This window comes from Ovis aries, chromosome 2 (assembly GCF_016772045.2).
Source record: "Ovis aries strain OAR_USU_Benz2616 breed Rambouillet chromosome 2, ARS-UI_Ramb_v3.0, whole genome shotgun sequence".
NCBI classification, from domain to species: Eukaryota; Metazoa; Chordata; class Mammalia; order Artiodactyla; family Bovidae; genus Ovis; species Ovis aries.
Window position 1 is genome coordinate 234,200,626 of NC_056055.1, and position 13,112 is coordinate 234,213,737.

The window sequence follows — 13,112 nt, forward strand, 5'->3', positions numbered from 1 at the left end:
CCACGTAATCCAGGTTATTCAGCCTCTTTTCTCTACTAATCTTCCTACTACACTATCCGTTTCTAATCTCTCTATATCTGTGATTAAATATGTATTTTTCCAAAGACGCCGACTCTGTCCCCCCACCTTCGAATCACCCTGGATCCACCGGGGCTGGACCCCGGCATCTGAAACCCTGGGATGTGGGTGAAGTCCACAGTGGACTCACCTGGAACAGTAGTGAAGGGGGTCCCCACACTGTCCCTCCTCCTAGGCTCATGACTCACCTGCCTTCTCCCCTCCGAGGTGCGGGTCCAGTGAGGAGACTCATAGGGCTGGTGATGCCCTGAGCAAATTCTGCCCTGCACAGATCCTCATCTTTAAAGTTAGGGTCGCAAGATCCACTTTCTTGTTATACTTCAAACATGGGACACCCCAGAACATCTTATTTATAAAATAGAGATCCTGACTCCATCTCCAGGGATCCTGATTCTGGTTAGAGTGAGGGTATTTCCCAGGTTATGGGAAGACTAAATAAGACTCCTCAGGATTTTGGGGAAATCAAATGAGGCCATATATGGAAAGTTCCTAGTGCCATGTGCAACACAGAGTAAATGTTGGCTGATTGGGAGCTTTAATTGTTTTTACCACCAGGAGCTAGCAGCCCAGGTGCCTATGACTGTGTCTGTATATAGCAGATACCAGTGTGTGCATGTGTGCGTATTTGCTCAGTTGTGTCTGACTCTTTGCGACCCCATGGATCATAGCCTGACAGACTCCTCTGTCCATGAGATTTCCCAGGCAAGAATATTGCAGTGAGTTGCCCTTCCCTTCTCCAGGGGATCTTCCCATCCCAGGGATCGAAGCTGGGTCTTCTGCCTTGCAGGAAGGTTCTTTACCATCTGAGCCAGCAAGGAATCCCAGATACCCAGTAAATATTGTCAAATGAGTGTGTGTGGGGGGGGGAACCCTTCCAGGCAGACCCCGGGAGTGGAGGCTCCAGACCCCATCCGTAGGGACAAGGGACACAGTAGGACCACCTGCCCCACCAGAACCCCTACCTTCAGCTCCGTGGTCATGGTCTTCACTGGTTCCTTCCTGGGAACCGACAGTGGCCTCATAAGTGGTTTCCTTGTCCTCATTTTGCCCTGAGTTAGAATCATCTTTCTAAACTGTAACGTGTTTCTAGCATCTTCCCTCAGGTTTTGGCTCCCCACCTTCAGTTTTCGGCTCCCCAGTGTGTTGTGCCCCTGTTTTCTCTAGGATGGCAAATGAGCAGGGAAATGCTATGCAAAAACCTGTGGGAAAGTTCTGGTGTGGAAAGTCCGCTTGTAAATGATGCAGAGCTTTCTGAACTGCGAATGGGCTCTGGATTGGGCACACACGACGGTGAGTCACAAGATGATTGGCCCAGATCCAACTATGGACACCAAGTCTACTCAACCCCAAGCACTGAAGAATTGATGCTTTTGAACTGTGATGTTGGACTGCAAGGAGATCTAACCAGTCCATTCTAAAGGAAATCAGTCCTGAATATTCATTGGAAGGACTGATGCTGAAGTTGAAGGTCCAATTTTTGGCCACCTGTTTTGAGGAACTGACTCATTGGAAAAGACCCTGGTGCTGGGAAAGATTGAAGGCGGGAGGAGAAGGGGATGACAGAGGACAAGATGGTTGGATGGCATCACCAACTCAACGGACATGACTCTGAGTATGCTCCAGGATTTGGTGATGGACAGGGAGGCCTGGTGTGCTGCAGTTCATGGTGTGGTAAAGAGTGGGATACGACTGAGCGACTGAACTGAACTGAACTGCCTAAAAGGATTTTTCAAAAGAAATTGCTTTCTAAGAACAGGGCCTTTGAAATACTTCAGACTATTTGAAAATATAGAGAAATTAATTTCCTTTGGAATTTAGACACAGATCATTAAGAAATATAACCTGGAGGAAGTATTTTTTGTTTTTGTTTTTGTTCAGATTTAAAGTTTTTATTGGTGTATATTTGATTTACAATGTGTTAGTTTCAGATGTCCAGCAAAGTGAGTCAGTTAAACATAATACATATCTCCACTTTTTTAAAGATGCTTTTCTCATAAAGGTCATTACAGGATATTGACTAGAGTTCCCTGTGCTATATAGTAGGTCCTTGCTGCTAAGTCACTTCAGTCGTGTCAGACTCTGTGCGACCCCATAGATGGCAGCCCACCAGGCTCCCCCCGTCCCTGGGATTCTCCAGGCAAGAACACTGGAGTGGGTTGCCATTTCCTTCTCCAATGCATGAAAATGAAAAGTGAAAGTGAAGTCGCTCAGTCGTGTCCGACTCTTCGTGACCCCATGGGCTGCGGCCCACCTGGCTCCTCCGTCCATGGGATTTTCCAGGCGAGGGTGCTGGAGTGGGGTGCCATTGCCTTCTCCACTAGTGGGTCCTTACTAGCTCCCTATTCTATATGTAGTAGTGTGTATCTGTCAGTCTCAGTCCCTATTTATCCTTCCCTGCCTTCCCTCCCTGTTGACTCTAAGACTGATTTCTACATCTGTGACTCTATTTCTATTTTGTAAATAAGTTCATTTGTTTTTTTTTTTTTTATAAAAGATTTCACATAGAAGTGATATTTGTCCTTCTCTGACTTACTTCTGGAGAAGGAAATGGCAACCCCCTCCAGTATTCTTGCCTGGAGAATCCCAGGGACAGAGGAACCTGGCGGGCTGCCGTCTATGGGATCACACAGGGTTGGACACGACTGAAGCGACTTAGCAGCAGCAGCAGACTTAATTCACTCATTGTGACAATCTCCACGCCCATCTATCTTGCTGCAAATGGCATTGTCTTGTTCTTTTTTTACAACTGAGTAATATTTCATGGTATATATGTATCACATCTTCTTTATCCATTCCTCTGTTGATGGACTCAATGCATTTAAAAAATTACTTATTTTGTTTTGGCTGTGCTGGGTCTTCATTGCTGCTCTAGCTTTACTCTAGTTGCAGCAAGCCTGGGCTACTCTTCCTTGCGGTGGGCAGGTTTCTCATCGCTGTGGCTTCCCTTGTTGCAGAGTATTGGCTCTTCAGTAGCTGCAGCACACAGCCTCAGTAGTTGTGGTGCACGGGCTTAGTTGCCCCACGGTACATGGAATCTTCCTAGACCAGGGAGTAACCCTGAGTCAGCTGTACTGGCAGGCCGATTCTTATCCACTGTACCACCAGGGAAGTACGATTCATTGCATTTTAAATAAATAAAGCTATATTCTTGAGTAAAGAAGGGAGGATCCAGCCCAGCCAGTGACTTTCCTGTCTTCAAAACTGCCCTGCTTATCCACCCCCGGAGGAATGAGCAAGAATTCTTTGGGTTTATTCCTTGGTCACCCAGTGCTCAGATTTATTTTCCCTAGCCATTTCAGGCTGTGTGCTTACTGAGGCCAAGTTACCTGGCTTTAAGAAGCGTGTGGAGCTAGATGCAAACTGCTGAAGCTCCCCAGGCCCCAAAGCCATCTGTTCTCACGAAAGCCTTGAAAAATGAAAGTGACCATGATGAGAAGGCTGGCCATCTTTTCTTACCGCACGGAGAGCAGACCCCAGACTGATTCTTATCATGAGATTCTGGGGACAGAGGGAATTTAGACTTGCAGTTGTATAGTGAGATGCGAGCCCAACTCTCTGAAGGCAGATTTCACGGGTCATTTTTTTGTGTAACGTATCTCCTCCTTTTAATGGAAGAAATGTTTTAACTCACATTTTTAATGGTAAAGAATTCCTCTTAATGACTTCTGTGTTGAATTTAAATTCTTTTTAGGATGAGGAGAGAAGCCGACAGAGCATCTACAGTATTTTTGAAGACATGTCATAAAAGTATAATTAATGTAGAAATCAATAGCATTTTGTGAAATTTCATACAATAATGTGTGATACAGAGAGATGCAGACAACTTTGACTTATGATGTTTTCCTGGGGAGTTGGGGAAGGAGTTCTTTGTTAGTTCTTTAGGATAAATATTTAGCAATGGAGCCTAATTTTACTTCATGAATTTTTGTCATTAGTAGATGTGTTAACAGATCTTATTTTAAGAATTATTTTGAAAAGTTTGCATGTTTAAAAATGAGGATACCTGGTATTGTCATACAGGTGGGTGCAGAAGGAAAATGTATTTTTTGCTCTCATAGATGGAGAATGTCATTTTATTTTTGTACCTTGAAGTTATTTTTTTAAAAGGAGTTAATGTTGAAAAGAAACAAACTTTCTTTGACATGTATGAATAATCTCAGATATGAGATGACACCACCCTTATGGCAGAAAGCGAAGATGAACTAAAGAACCTCGAAGAAGGTAAAAGAGGAGAGTGGAAAATTCTGGCTTAAAACTCAGCACTGAAAAAACGAAGATCATGGTATCCGATCCCATCACTTTATGGGAAATAGATGGGGAAACAATGGAAACAGTGACAGACTTTATGTATTTGGGCTCCAAAATCACTGCAGATGGTGACTGCAACCATGAAATTAAAAGTCCCTTGCTCCTTGGAAGAAAAGCTATGACAGCCTAGACAGTGTCTTAAAAAGCCAAGACATTACTTTGCTGACAAAGTCCATCTAGTCAAAGCTATGGTTTTTCCGTTAGTCGTGTACGGTGTGAGAGTTGGACTGTAAAGATGTCTGAGCACTGAAGAATTGCTGCCTTTGAACTGTGGTGTTGGAGAAGACTCTTGAGTGTCCCTTGGACAGCAAGGAGATCAAACCAGTCAATCAAGCCTGAATATTCATTGGAAGGACTGATGCTGAAACTGAAGCGACAATACTTTGGCCACCTGATGTGAACAGCCAGTTCATTGGAAAAGACCCTGATACTGGGAAAGATTGAGGGCAGAAGGAGAAGAAGACGACAGGATGACATGGTTGGAGGGCATCACTGACTTAATTGTCCTGAGTTTCAGCAAGCTCCGGAAGATGGTGAGGGACAGGGAAACTTGGCATGCTGTAGTCCATGGAGTTGCAAAGAGTCGTACATAACGATTTATAGGGACTGAACAGCATATTTGCTTTACCTCTAAATTTTTTTTCTTTCTCTTTTACCTCTAATTTTTTTCTCTTTCTCCATATGTGCAGTTATATATCTATATAATTTTAAATTTTTGTAGTTTTCTTCTGTTCCATTTGAGAGTCCTCAAATGGACTTACATGACCTCATGCACCTTTTCCTCCAAACATTTCAGTGTTATTTTCTAAGAATGAGAACATTCCTCTACATAGTCACAATAAAAATTTCAGAATCATAGAAAAGTAACATTGGTATGATACTGCTGTCTAATCCGTATTTCCTATTCAAGTTGTTCTAATTATCTCTTTAATGTATCATAGCATTTTTTTTCTTGTTCAGGATAGAATTAAGAATCATACTTACACTTAGTTTTTATGTCTCTTAGTCTCCCTTAATCTGGGATCATTCTTCAGCCTTTGTCTTTTGTGACACTGGTGTTTTTGGTGACTATGGTAGATTGATTTTGTGTCTGTCAATTTGGACTTACCTGATTTTTTAAAAAATTAATTTCAGTTTATGCATTTTTGTTAGGAATATAACATAAATGATACTGTGTCCTTGTCAGTGTATCTCCTCAGGAGGCACGTGGTGCCAGTTTGTCTCATTATTAGTGATGTTCCCTAAGTCAGTAACAGCCAGGTGGCAGGGATGCACAGGGCAAGGCGTGTGGGAAAGGGCACATCAGAGTGCTTTATGCCATCCTCCCCACATCTTCACCAACCCTGAAGCTCCCATGTATTTGCTTACTCATTCACCTGTTGATGGGCATTTGTGTTGGTAAACACGATAGCCACGTGTCAGGTATGAATGAAGCTACTATGCATATCTTATCTCTGGGTAGAAATTTTCTTTGGTGAATGTATGTCTAGCAGTGGATTGTGGGGTCGCCAAATAGGTGTATATTTCGATGTAATAGATAACTGCTAAATGGTTTTTTTAAGGGGTTGAACAAATTTACAGAAATGGAGTTAATCTTGTGCTAATCCGGGTCTGGCTAAGATATGAATAGCTGGTTGCTGAAATTCATGCTGTCTGACAGTACAGCTATCTCTTCCCCTTATTATCACCAGATCTGGACACTGTGGCATCATCCTTCATTTTCTTCTTTTTTCTCTCTGCCGTTATCCTGAGGTTACTTCAGGGTCCATGGGATGACCCATCCTGTCTTCTCATGCTCCTGATTCTGCCACTTACCTCCCACCTCTTATTCTTCTAGTGCTTTCATTTTTATTTCCACTATACCTGCTTTTTGACATTACCAGCAAATTTGTAAACTGTTTTGTTTTTACTGTCTTCCGCATTGTGCTTCAGTCACACTTTTGCCAGTACCCTCCCTTTGCCTTCGTATTCATCATTTATTGTGATGACAAAATCCTAACCCAGATTCAATCATGTTGTCAGCTCACTCTTAGGCTAAGTTGGAGAAAGAAGCCCACAACCATGCAGGTAGGTGCCATCTCCATCTTGACTGGGCCTTCAGAACTACTGTCGGTAACTGCAGTGTGGTGTCCTGGATTAGATCCTGGAACAGAACAAGGACATGGTTGGAAAAACAGGTTAAGTCTAAGTATAGTTACTAGTGATGTACCAATGTTGATGTCTTAGTCTTGACAGGTGTACTGTGATAATGTAAGTTGTTTATATTAGGGGAAAGTGAGAGAGTATCTGTAATATCTTTGTAACATTCCTATAAACCCAGAATTATTCCTAAATAAAGTTTATTTAAAAAAAAAAAAACAGTACTATTGTAGATACAGCAGCTACCATTTCTGCATCCTTCTCGAACCTTACCTTGCCACCTACTGTCATTTGCCTACTTATCTGAGAAAACTGAGGCCATTGAATGTGAATTCCCCACCACTTGCTAGTCCACCACGAAAAGCCTGCAGATATCTTCAGTCATTCGAACATACTTCGCTCTTGTCACAAGTGGATAAGCATGGAGTGTCTCTTTTTTCCCCCCATTTGTTTTTTGAAGCCCCATCCAGCCTGCCTTCTGAGAGCTGCGTTTCCATCATATTTTTCCTAAACTGTTTCTTCACTTCTTGATTGTACTAATACTTTTCCTTTAGGATAGTTTCCTTTAAAATGAAGGTGGAACTTTTCCTTCTACTCTGCTTCATCTCTCTTCACTTTTCGCAGCTAAGATTCTAGAAAAGTTGATTGCATTTGTAGTTTTCCCTTTCTTACCTCCCAACCTCTGAAATCTGGCTCTGTCCCCCCCAAACTTCTTTGATTGTGCTCTTCAAGTCACCGATGACTTCATCGTGGAAGCCAATGAAGACTTTCCAGCCTTTCTCTTTTTTTACTTCAATATTTGAAACTTCTGAACTCTTCCATTCTTTTTTTTTTTTTTTTTTTTTGGCCAATGTTATCTCTGTTTCAAACAAAAATTAGTAACTTGCTAGGAAAAGAGTTACTCATAATTCCACTATTCAGAAGTAAATATTACATCTGGGGACATATAGGTAAATACCCACTAAGAATGTATTTTAAGACATCTTGATTGTGATTAAATCCTCTGTATCTGTCAGTCAGTTCAGTCACTCAATCGTGTCTGACTCTTTGCGACCCCATAGACTGCAGCACGCCAGGCTTTGCTGTCCATAACCAACTGCCGGAGCTTGCTCAAACTCACGCTCCATTGAGTAGGTAATACATCCAACCATCTCACCCTCTGTTGTCCTGTTGTCCTGCCTTCAATCTTTCCCAGCATCAGAGTCTTTTCCAATATGTTTCAATTTAGAATCATAGCATAATCTTTCTGAAGGCGTTGTAAGCAGTCCTTAAAATCAGCTACCAGGAGCAACACAATTGAGAAGATGATGATAATGAGCAGCTCTGACCAAGTTTATCCTTGTGCGCATAATGACAACTGGGATACAACTTCCATTGTGGGCCAGCTGCAGTTGCAGCATGGTGCTCATTAAGGTGCATTAATGACTGCAGTTGAGGTAATGAGTGTGAACAATGGTAGGTTACTTGGTCAGAGGATGGTTTGAGAGATTTAGGATTTAAAACGGTTGGTTAGTCGCTAAGTCATGTCTGACTCTTGTGGCCCTGTAGACTGTAGCCAGCCAGGCTGCTCTTTCCATGGTGTTTCCCAGGCAAGAATACTGGAGTGGGTTGCCATTTCCTTCTCCAGGCATCTTCCTGACCCAGGAATTGAACCCATGTCTCCTGCATTGGCAGGTGGGTTCTTTACACTGAGCCCCCAGGGAAGCCCTTAAAACAGATAGAATGTGGTAATTGAGTATGGGAGATGATCAGCTTAGGAGTAAAGAATGATTCCGAGACTCTTAATCCATTCGCTCAGTAGATGATGGTATCCTTACCTGTCTTTGGGAATACAGGTGATGAAGGTGGTTTTGATGAGTAGGGCTGTGAGTGGTTGAATAAGAAAGCCTTGCTCTGTAGGGGAGAGTTCACACCTGGAACTGAGAATCATGGCCTTACAGAGAAGTGCTATTAGATTTGTACATCTTCACATATCTACAGGGACATTCTAAGCTGAAGCTTGGATTTTGAACAATAGTTAAGAAGTGAGGATTGTGGTTATTGGGGAAGGGTTGTTTTAGAAGGCCCTGCTGCTGCTACCTGTCAGGTACTACTAGTACTCCTGGGAGTAGCACTGGGCCTCCTGTGTTAAACAGATCTCCATGTGGCCAGGAAGGTGAAGATGATAAGGAGAGGGAAATTTCATTTGGGCCTAGTGTTGAGATTGTTGAACTTTTCTGGAGCAGTAGAGTGGTGCGGGGGAAGCCAGGTTGCACTGGGTCTTGAAGTGGTTGGGATGTGAGGCGGTGAAGACGTCTCTGAAATGAAGAGGAAAGACGACCAGTGCTGCATCGCCAGAGAGGGATGCTGCATTAGAGGACTTTTAAGCAAATCAGTATTAGATATACTTAGAGATGATAGGGAGAAGGCAATGGCACCCCACTCCAGTACTCTTGCCTGAAAAATCCCATGGACGGAGGAGCCTAGTAGGCTACGGTCCATGGGGTTGCTCGTGTTGGGCACGACTGAGTGACTTCACTTTCACTTTTCACTTTCCTGCATTGCGGAAGGAAATGACAACCCACTGCAGTGTTCTTGCCTGGAGAATCCCAGGGACGGAGGAGCCTGGTGGGGTGCCTCAGAGTCGCACAGAGTCGGACACGACTGAAGCGACTTATCAGCAGAGATGATAGGGAAGGATGATAGGGAAGGAACGCTGATAGGGAAGGACTGAGTTTCTAGAAGAGAGGGCTGTATGGAGCACAGTTCTAGAGGAGGCAAAGATCTCTGGTGGGTTTTTAAGGAAGGACGTCATCCAGATATGTTTCAGCCTTTCCAGATATTTGTGGGTGAAGAAGGACTTGGGACAGGATTTGCTGATTATTGAGTGGAGCACAACCATTCTCCTGGTTCAGGCTACCGTCTTCTCTAGGTTGCATTACACTTAGCTTGCCTTCACAGTAGCTGGAGAAGTCTCTTAAGTATGCATTCTTGGTCATGTTACTCTTTAGGTCTGGTACCTATGAGAAGTGTTCAGTTCCTAGGCATGGAAAGCCCTTGGGGGTTGTTGTTCAGTTGCTCAGTCGTGTCCGACTCTTTGTGACCCCATGGACCTCAGCATGCCAGGCTTTCCTGTCCTCACTATTTCCTAGAGGTTTCAAACTCATGTCCATTGAGTTGATGATGCCATCCAACCATCTCATTCTCTGAGAGTTGGTGGATGGATTTGAAACCTTGTGAGGAGCAGATGAAGAAATTAGGGGTGTTGGGCAATGAGTGGGAAAGCCTCTAGTTTAAGACTTAGTAATTGCAGACACTGGGATGGTTTTCCCTTAGAAAAGGGAAGAGAGCTTAGATGTACCCTCTAGAGGTAGACACTCTTAGGGAGCATACTGATTCAGGATAAGATGGTTTAAACTGATTTCTAATTACATAGATGTATATTTTAAAATTAATTTTTGGCAGACTGAACCATGACTATTTCAAACAGAAATTTGAGACCTCGTTGTTGGAAAGATTTTGGTCTTTTTAGTCAGAAAAACCTAGTTTTTGACTCTTGGTTCTGCTGACTGTGATTGTGGGTAAACGGCTTAACTCCTTGGCTTTGTTTTTCTCATCTGTTATTTTGGGAGTGGTTGTGAAACCTAAATGAGTGTGTGTAACATTCCCAGCTTCAGTTCTCAGTGGATATTAAGTCCACGTTTTCAGGGAAGAGCCCAATGTTCATGAATTTGATGTGACCCACTGTACTGGCAGGTCCTTCAGCAGTGGTTGGGTCCTCTTTTGTGAGCTTGTTGTTTTCTTACTGACTTGTTTAGCCTGTCTTATAGGAGTTGGACTCAATGACCTCTAAGTCCAAGAATAATTGGAAAGAAGACAAAAGACCAACCCAATAGCAGTAAACACCTCTAGCACCCAGACTGTAATCTTAATATGTGTATTACCAAAGAGAATCAGGCTCCCTGGTGAAACGGTTGATTCCACATCTGAGGCAACAAATAAGCTGGTTTGGGAACATTTGACATACCAGATAGAAATGAAGCTCTCAAAGACTACTAGCGTTGGGTCAGAAGGACTTGGGAGCAAACCTGAAGCCTCTTCCCCTAGGCAAAGATGAGACAGTTTGAATATTGTTAAGAATAATTGCAGTGAACTGAAATACATTAATGAATATAATTTTACTGTTGGAGGATTGTTCACGAACCAAGTCATTATTATGAAAACTAATAAACGAAAAGGAAGAATGAAAGCTTTTTCTTTTCTTAAATGAGCTATATTCTATTAGGTAATACCAGATAGTATAAAAGGGAAGTTTCTCTTTGTAGAACTACTCTACCTAGTAAATAAAGAAGAAATGATAGAATAAAGTCAGCCTGTAACCTTAGTGAATTTGAGGATCTCAGCTTGGCTCATGAGGGACTGCTTAGCCTTGCAAAATGCACCAGGCGGTGCGTGCCTTGTGGTGGGATGACACACCACCACATGTACATAGTCTTTTCAAGTCTGATCAGGCCTCTACGTCCAGCCACCAATTTACATGAAATGCAGAGAGCAGAGAAACGTAGTAAACTATATCACAGGGATAAAGTTAGCAAAATCCATACTTAAAGAAAAACCTGTGTCTTTTAGAGATAACATTCTGAAATATTTACAGATGAAATGATAACTTTTTTAAAAAGAATTTTCCCCAAACTTAAAAATAATTTCCTTTAAAAATCTTGAAAGCCAAAGAGTTCCTTCAGAATAACATTAAAGGAGGGTTAGATGGGGCTGTAGAAGGAGTCAGATGGACTGCAGACTGGGTTGATGGGTACGGGGGAGTTTCTTCTTGGTGGTTTTATATACGTTCAAAATTGTCCATAGTAAAACATTAAAAAAATAAGTAAAACATTGAAATAAAAAAACCTTGTTCGTCTTACTGTACTAATACATACTTTTTGTTATTTTACTTTTATTCTGGTATTGCTTTCTACGTGTAAATACATTCTGTATATTTACTATGAACATGCTACTTTTTCCACCACTGTTGAATAATTTGCAAGTATTTATTGTGCTTGGCCGTCATACTTTTTAATGTACAAGTTGTAGACCAGTCCTTTATTTTTGTCAATACAACTTAACAATTTTGGGGACATATTTCAGTCAGTTCAGTTCAGTTAGTCAGACTCTTTGCGACCCTATGGACTGCAGCACACCAGGCTTCCCTATCCATCACCAACTCCCAGAATTTGCTCAAACTCATGTCCATAGAGTCAGTGATGCCATCCAACCAACTCATCCTCTGTCATCCCCTTCTCCGCCTGCCTTCAGTCTTTCCCAGCATCAGGGTCTTTTCCAGTGAGTCAGTTCTTTGAATCAGGTGGCCAAATTATTCGAGTTTCAGCTTCAGCATCTTCCAATGAATATTCAGGACTGATTTCCTTTAGAATTGACTGGTTTCATCTCTTTGCATTTCAAGGGACTCTGAAGGGTCTTCTCCAACACCATAGTTTAAAAGCAGCAATTCTTCGGTGCTCGGCTTTCTTTATAGTCCAACTCTCACATCCATACACAACTACCGGAAAAACCATAGCTTTGACTAGATGGACTTTGTTGGCAAAATAATGTCTCTGCATTTTACTATGCTGTCTAGGTTGGTCATAGATTTTCTTCCAAGCAGCAAGCATCTTTTAATTTTATGGCTGTAGGCACCATCTGCAGTGATTTGGGAGCCCAAGAAAATAGTCTGTCACTGTTTCCATTGTTCCCCCATCGATTTGCCCTGAAGTGATGGGACCAGATGCCATGATGTTAGTTTTCTGAATGCTGAGTTTTAAGCCAGCTTTTTCATGCTCCTCTTTCACTTTCATCAAGAGGTTTTCTGCCATAAGGGTGGTGTCATCTGCATATCTGAGGTTATTAATATTTCTCCCAGCCATCTTGATTCCAGCTTGTGCTTCATTCAGCCTGGCATTTCACATGATGTACTCTACATACAAGTTAGGTAGGCAGGGTGACAATATACAGCCTTGACGTACTCCTTTCCCAATTTGGAACCAGTCCATTGTTCCATGTCCAGTTCTAACTGTTGCTTCTTGACCTACATACAGATTTCTTAGGAGGCAGGTAAGGTGGTCTAGTATTCCCATCTCTTGAAGAATTTTCCACAGTTTGTTGTGATCCACAAAGTCAAAGCCTTTGGTATAGTCAATAAAGCAGAAGTAGATGTTTTTCTGGAGCTCTCTTGCTTTTTTGATGATCCAACGGATGTTGTCAATTTGATCTCTGGTTCCTCTGCCTTTTCTAAATCCAGCCTGAACATCTGGAAGTTCACAGTTCATGAACTGTTGAAGCCTGGCTTGGAGAATTTTGAGCATTACTTTGCTAGTGTGTGAGATGAGTGCAGTTGTGCGGTAGTTTGAACATTGTTTGGTATTGCCTTTCTTTGTGTTGGAATGAAAATTGACCTTTTGCAGTCCTGTGGCTCCTGCTGAGTTTTCCAAATTTGCTGGCATATTGAGTACAGCACTTTAACATCATCTATAGTATTTGAAATAGCTTAGCTGGAATTCCTCACCTCCACTAGCTTCGTTTATAGTGATGCCTCTTAAGGCCCACTTGACTTTGGA